This window comes from Triticum aestivum, chromosome 1B, assembly GCF_018294505.1.
Source record: "Triticum aestivum cultivar Chinese Spring chromosome 1B, IWGSC CS RefSeq v2.1, whole genome shotgun sequence".
NCBI classification, from domain to species: domain Eukaryota; kingdom Viridiplantae; phylum Streptophyta; class Magnoliopsida; order Poales; family Poaceae; genus Triticum; species Triticum aestivum.
The window spans coordinates 479,654,782-479,662,769 of record NC_057795.1 but is presented as its reverse complement, the minus strand read 5'-3'; positions in this window follow the sequence as shown (position 1 = coordinate 479,662,769).

Here is a 7,988-nt window from a genome sequence, read left to right as displayed (position 1 = left end):
AAACACAGGTTGTTACATCCCTGGGGACTGCCCAAGCTATCGAGGTAGCACATTTGAAGCAGAAAGTTGATGTGGCGGATGATGACATCACGCTTATGAACAGGTGGCTCGACGAGGCACAAGGTATGTCTTTGAGGCACTCAGTACATGCTAGTATTGTGTAATGAGCTTGGTACTGATATTTTTTATATGCATAACTGCAAATAGTGCCGTCGCAGTTGAGACCCTTCGGGCGGAACTTGCCTAGGCAAAGGAGCAAGCCAGGATGAGTAATGCAGCTGCCGAGAAGACAACCGCCAAATTAAAAGTGGAGCAGACCGCTCGGCGTTAGTGCGAGGAGAGGATATCCACCATGGCACTTGAGTTGAAGAATGCCACTAGCCGATGCCAAGATCTTGAGAAGGATAACAAAGCCAAAGCGGCCGAACTGGACAAGGCCTTACAAGAGGCAAAGGAAGCTCGGTCTGAATCTAGAGCAGCTCGGGAGGAGATCCGGCAAGCTGGGGAGATCGCGGCTGGTAAGCCCTTTTTATTGCAAACTAAATTTGGCGATCCGAAGTATGCGCCGCTTAATCAACGGTGGAGTTCTCCGGATCCCTTTATGGACCTGCCGAAGAGTGCTGTCGATGCAAATCAGTTTTTCCATGCGCAAGAAGGTCATGCAATGGAAAACCTGTTTTGGTCGCAATTTGACACGCCAAAGCGTCCACTGTTGAACAAACAGATGGCCCTATGGGCCGAGCTCCAACGGATGTCCGGCACTGCCATGAAGGACTTCGTAGCGCGACTGTGGCCAACTGAACCCATTTCGGATAGTTATTTCGGTTTGGTGTGGCGGCTTGCTAACGCGGTGCCGCATATTGACGCTATGAAGCGGTCTACGTGCATAGAAGGTGCACGGATGGCCCTTGCCCGTGTTAAGATATACTGGGCGAAGATGACAGCCACCGATATTGCAGCGCAGAGTCCACCCGAAGGCAAGGACATTAACATGCTAGAACATCACTTTGAAGGTGTCCTAGAGGGTGCCCGCTTAATAGAGGGTCAGTGCTCGAAAAATATTATGTTCGAGTGAGGTGTATCAAAATTGTAATAACAATATTATGATACATTTAGGGCTATGTTTTTATACTTTTTGCCAGAAAAGTTAAAGTGCCTCCTGTGTGGCCGTCTTATTATATATATATTCAATCTAAAAGTTTGCAGTCGTCGGCTTCATTCCCCTTGCGTATAAGGCAGGGGTGTTCGAAAAAGAACTTGATCACACTTGACCCAACGTCTTGGTCCGTGAAGGAGGTGTTAGTGCGACGAATGAGGCAATCGGACTATAGAGCTTTAATACTTTCACTTAGCCATAGTAGTTTGACGGTGGGGCTACTATATAGCCCCTAATATGTCTGTGGTTATCCGCATACGCTGCGATTACATGCGTGACCAGAATAACGGTCCTTTGTTTAACACAGAGGGAATCACGAAGATTCTGATGAGTCATCGAGTGGTTGACCAGCTCTCGCTGCATCATGATAGTCAGTTTTTGGCTTTCTCTACTGAGGTGCTCATCCGGGCTAGCCGGGACACAATCGTAGTAGTTCTCCCTTTACTACCCTAGCCGATATAGCGGAACGTAAGGTAGCAAGCACAGGAGCCGGGCAACCCAACTATTGACCAAAGACATGATTCGGAGTTGATGCATATAAGGCCAAACTCGCGACGCCGAACACTCCCTATAGGTGTTCGGACTTTACAATATACACCGGGCTAGATACAGCCCCTGGTGATAAACCCATGGTATCAAGGCACATGTGGCAATTCGACGTGGGGGAAGAGCGCGGGTAGTGAGAGCATAGATCTCAAAACACAGTACGAACCGGGCTGCTTCTATAACATCCACTTTAGTATGGCGAGCCGTATGTTTACACATGATGCCGGTATCTTTCTTGGACATTTTACATGCCAGGAAAGTATAAAACAACAAAAGATAAAAAAGGTTTACATAGGGTCTTAATCTAAAAAAGAAACCTTAATGCGGGGCCCTGTTGCACGTCTGCGCCTTTGTCTCTGTTGTGAAGTGTCCTTGAAGGGTATAGTATGATGGCCATCTGTAAAAAAAAAGGAAAAGAGACCAAGTAAAAGAATCTGGTGTGGCCATGAGTAAAGCCGGTTCATTTTAATGAACCGTGAAGGATAACTACTAGGGTCTGGATAGGGTCGAGCCAAACTATGGACCTTTTGTGTGCAGAATGCCCCCAAAGCCGCTCAAGGAATTTTGAGTATATCTCCTTATAGGGCGGTCGATGGGGGCGTAGCTGCTAATCAAGCTTAGGTTTATCTAAGCTGCCGCGCTGAGTTGCACGCCGGACACGTTTAGCTATATCTGTGGTCTTAAAGACCGATTAGTCGTTCGGCTTGAATAGGCCGTTTTGTGCTTCGACAGCTAGAGCCGTCGTGTATTCCTCTGTGTGGAGAGAGCGCTCCATGTTCCCACTCACCATAATGACGCCACGAGGTCCGGGCATTTTGAGTTTTATATAAGCATAATGCGGGACTGCATTAAAATGGGCGAAGGCTGTTCTTCCGAGTAGTGCATGATAGCCACTTCGGAACGGAGCAATGTCGGAGATTAGTTCTTCGCTTCGAAAGTTGTCGGGCGAGCCAAATACAACATCCAATGTTAGAGAGCCAGTGCAGCGGGCTTCCACGCCCGGTATAATTCCTTTAAATGTAGTGTTGCTTGGCTTGATTCTTGACGGGTCTATCCCCATCTTGCGGACAGTGTCTTGATATATCAGATTGAGATTGCTGCCGCTGTCCATGAGGACTCGAGTGAGGTGGTATCCATCGATTATTGGGTCGAGCACTAGGGTAGCCGAATCTCTGTGACGGATACTAGTCAGGTGATCCCTGCGATCAAAGGTGATCGGACAGGCCGACCATGGGTTGAACTTGGGGGCGACGGGCTCAATGGCGTAGACATCGCGGAGTGTCCGCTTGTGCTCCCACTTTGGGATATGTGTGAAAGTGCTAGTTATCGACTAGAGGGGGGGGGGTGAATAGACGATTTTTATGAACGTCTTCAAAACATGGGAGTTTCGAAGACAAACAGGAGAAACAACACTATTCGTATGCAGCGGAAGTTTGACTACACTAGACAAACCATAGTCAAGTATTCAATGAAGTGAAAGCATGAAGACTATTAGCAGCTAGGTAGTAAGGACCAGGATGGAAGATAGAATGAAGCCAATCATAACAAGTAGTCACACAGTGAAGTCAAAGAGACAGAGCAATCAGGCAATGACTTCACAAAGACAAACTATAAGTAAGGAGAGTAAGAGATAGAACCAGTGTGTTGTGAAGACAAGGATTTGTTCGACCAGTTCCAGTTGCTGTGACAACTGTACGTCTGGTTAGGGAGGCTGAGATTGAACTCAGAAGACCGTGTCTTCACCTTATTCCCCTTGAGCTAAGGACACACAGTCCCCGCCCAATCACTCTGGTAAGTCTTCAAGGTAGACTTCCAAACCTTCACAGACTTCGTTCACCGGCAATCCACAATGACTCTTGGATGCTCAGAACGCGACGCCTGACCGGCTGGAGGATTCACAGTCCTCAAGTGTAACAAGTCTTCAGATCACGCGGACAGAAAGACTTCAGTGATGCCAAACACTCTCTGGGCTCTGGGTGGTTTGGGCTTTGTCCTCGCAAGGATTCTCTCTCTCAAAGGCTTCGGAGGTGGGTTGCTCTCAAACGACAAAAGCCGTATCTAACTCTGAGCAGCCACCAATTTATGGTGTAGGGGGTGGGCTATTTATAGCCACTGGGCAACCCGACCTGATTTGTCCGAAATGACCCTGGGTCACTAAGGAACTGACACGTGTCACAACGGTCAGATTTCAAACACACGCGACAGCTTGACTTGGGCTACAAGTAAAGCTGACTTATCCGACTCTGGATAAGATTTGCTCTCATTGTCTTCGCTCGAAGACATAGGATTTGGTTGAGCATCACTTCAGTCACTCTGACTTTGTTCACTTGGACCCCACTTAACAGTGCGGTGGTTCCTATGACTCAATAAAGAAGAAAAGAAACAACGAAACTACTAAGTCTTCGCGCTCCATAGTCTTCACTCAATGTCTTCTTCTGTCATAGTCTTCAGTGTGAATGTCTTCATGTACCACCATTATCTTCAATGTCTTCATACATTTTTAGGGGTCATCTCCGGTAGGTAAACCGAATCAAGGAGGGACTACTACCTGTGTTATCCTGCAATTCTCACAAACACATTAGTCCCTCAACCACGTTTGTCGTCAATACTCCAAAACCAAACTAGGGGTGGCACTAGATGCACTTACAATCTCCCCCTTTTTGGTGATTGATGACAAACTGGTTGAAGTTTTCAACGGGGATATAAATATGTGAAATTGTAAAGGATGAGGTATTGTCTTCGTAAGTAGCAAAAGGCTCCCCCTGAAGATGTGCATATAAATGATTTGCTTTTGGAATGCAAATGCACATGGCAGGTTCTACTTGTGGAGATCCTCTTCAACTTATGAAGACAATTCATCATGCATGATTCGATGTAACGAAGATAATGACATGCATAATGAAAAATGGACGTCTGCAAAATGATTTAAGTGCGGAAGTTATCATCGCACATGCGGAATTTATCATCGCATCACAAAATAGCAAATAAGTAGAAGACGACCATCAAGTTTAAGTGTTACAACTCAGAGAACCAAATGTTTCAAGAGCAAGAGTTGTAAACACTAGGCAAAATATAATGCAACCGCCCATATGAACCCGCTTGAAGACTATCAACTCATAGCTTCTCCCCCTTTTGTCAGTAAGGACCAAAAAGGGTTGAAGACAGTGAGCCTCTACTCGTTCCCAGAAGGAGTAGGAGAGGTGCAGGGTTGGTGTCGAGGTTTGGCGGTGCAGACGAACTTGGAGCAGTGTCGATACGCGTTGGAGGTGGCGAAGTAGCATCATCTTGATCATCGATCACACAAGCATTCATAGTTGCAGCAGAAGAGGAGTACTCTGAGTCTTCAAGAGATGGAGTGCACCGTAGAACAGCATTTCTGGGCGGAGTGGAATCAAACTTGAATCTTTCTGAGAAGCCATCATCCTGAAGATCTTCCTCAGCACACATAAGCGTCAGCCCTTTCCATGTGCGTCGACAAGTTTCATGCGTGACAAAGGCATTCTTGGTTGCAAGGTTGCGAATGCGGTTGACGTCAGTCATGATGCTTTGCATCTGGCGCTTGAGCCAATCATGATGCCTATCCTGCTTCTAATGCAGGCCAACGAGAGGCTCTCGGTCATTGAGAGCACGAGATCGCTTTCGAGGCCGTTGAGCAATTGTGCTATTAGTGGCTTCGGTTGGGGCATGGTGAGGTGCACGTGTAGTACCAGCCAACGGATAGACTCGAGTGGCAGCCAGCACACCTTCAATGGGCTGAGTGAAGCTCTGACGATCAGTGTTATGAAGATAAAGTGGCTCTTTGTCAGGCTCTGGATAGATGGCTTCAACAGACATATCAACATCTGGCAAGAAGACAATGTGGTTGCATGCAGATGGCTGATAGTTGAAAGCAGTGTGAAGCTTGATCAGACGCATGATCCATGGAGCATAGAACTTTAAGCCAAAAATGTCAGATCCTGATGCAGCAAGTTGGCAGATGAAGAAATCTTGTGCATTGAAGCTTTTGCCATGAAGAATATGGAAGACCAATGTCTTCATTGCACCTTCTAGCTTGGCCTGTGGAGAATGTCCTTTGATAGGCCAGAGAGTTCGCCTTATGATGTGATAGATCGTGCGTGGCATATACTCAAGGTCTTCAACAAAGAACTCCTTAGGATATTCTGCATCTGGAGGCAATGGCTTCATCATGCTAAGCATCTGGCTCATGTCGGGTTTAGGCTTGTGAAAGATGCTTTCCACAGCTGCAGTGTGAAGCTGACAACCAGGTTCATAGAGATCACCTGGAGTGGGCAGGCCAGTAAGCTCAATGGCATCAAATGCTTTGGCTTCATGATGGAAATTTCCTGTCATCCACTCAAGGACCCAAGTCTTAGGATCCCTGTTGTAGCCTCTGATATGAAGAGTGGCGTAGAATTGGAGCAGCAACTCTTCATTCCAGTGCTCCTTGTCAGTGACAAAATGCAGTAAGCCAGCCTCTCGGAAGCAATCAAGAGCTTCTTCCAAGCAGAGGCCAGCTATGGCTTCAGTATCAAGACGCATATGCGGAAATATGCGGCCTTGGTTGTACAAAATGCATGAATAGTAGCTGTGCTGCTGATAACTCCAGAACCGATCAGATGAAATCCTGGGCTTGATGTAGGGGTTCTTGGCGCTATCGAAGAAGGTGTTGTGTGCAATGAAGTCGTTGACATGGAAAGATTTTGGTGAAGTGGCAGTACCTGGAAATCTGGGCAGTCTTGGCTTTGGCTTCTGAACCCGAGGCCTGTGCTCGACATGGTAATCAAATTGAGGACCAGCAGCAGGTGGAGGAATCAGAATAGGCCATCTGACAGAGACAAGTTGGCCATAGTTATATGCTTGCTCGATGGTATGTGGCCTTGGAGGCGGAACAGTAGAAGAGGCATTAACTTCAGGCTGCAGATTTGTGTCAGGTGCGGCATTGACTTCAGCAGCTTCATGGGCTTCATTTGGCACTGGTGCATTGCCCACTGTAGGCTCCACATTGGCTTCGGCCATGACAACGTCATTGGCTTCAGGAATGTCAGTTGTGGCAGCCTCAGGATTCTCACCCTCCACTTGAATAGCTGGAGGTTCTGGCATAGACTCGTTCTCTTCATGTACTTCTTCTTGAGTTGCAGGGGGAGTACCGACACACTCTTCTTCTTGTGTTGCTCCGGCTGATGCAGCCGGAGGGTCTTCAGCAGCATTGGCTTCAGACACAGGGACCGTCATAGAAGGATTGTCTTCAGGGAACACTTGACGTGCCACTGAACTTGACAAGTTGGAGCCCTCTTCTGCGATGGTGGTCATGAAGACAGATGGCCTCAGGCCTTTGCGAAGCCGTTGGAATACGGGCGACGCCTTTGGTGATGGTGAAGTCTCCATGTAGTTGTCATCATTTGACATGGGTCTGATGACAGGCACAGATGATGGTTGGGGTGTACTTGGTGAGACTTGAGGTGGGGAAGCTTGCTGGGGGCGATCAGCCCATGATGCATCTTGTGAGATCGGCGTCAAAGGACGACCGATACTGATTAGCTCACTATTCATTTGAACATGCGATGATACCGTTGGACGCTCGATCTGAGGAAGAACTTCATCATCTTCAACATTGTCTTGGGGACCAATGTCTTCAGTCGCGATGGGGTCGACGACTGGAACTTCTTGTTCTACAGGAGCCTCTGTGGAAGCAGGCTCATGAACAATCAATTGACGTTCTTGGTTTGCAGATGGAGGGGGAATAAAGGGCAAGGGGTTCAACAACAAGGGGCTCTATAGGAGCAGCCCAATCTCTCTTCTTGGTCTTTCTCTTCTTTGGGGGTGGTGCTTCAGCAGTGGTGTGCTTGGTTTTCCTCTTCCTGGCTTCGGCTTCAGCTGCCTTGGTTTTCTTCTGTTCTGAAGCCACTGTGGAGACCTTAGGCTTCGAGCCGTTCATGCTAGCAGGGAAGACAATGCGAGGTTCTTCCCGCCTTGGAGCTTTAGTGGGGGCCATAGTAGACTTGTTCTTTTGCTTGGCAACCATCTTGGGGTCAATACCAGGACGCGCAAGTGCCTTGTGCTTTTCAGCTTCATTGTAGGCTTGAACGCATTTGTCAGCGAGTGCTTTCATGCGCTCTCTTGAGCCTTTGGCTTCCTTGTGTTTCTTCCGAAACGACTCCTTGAGGTCATTGAGCATCACCTTGAACTTTTGCACATCAGCCACATTCAGCCTGGCTACATGCTTCTTGAACCGTTCCTTCTCGAAGCCAATCTTTCGCTTCAGTTCAATGATGCGCTGAGCCAGAGC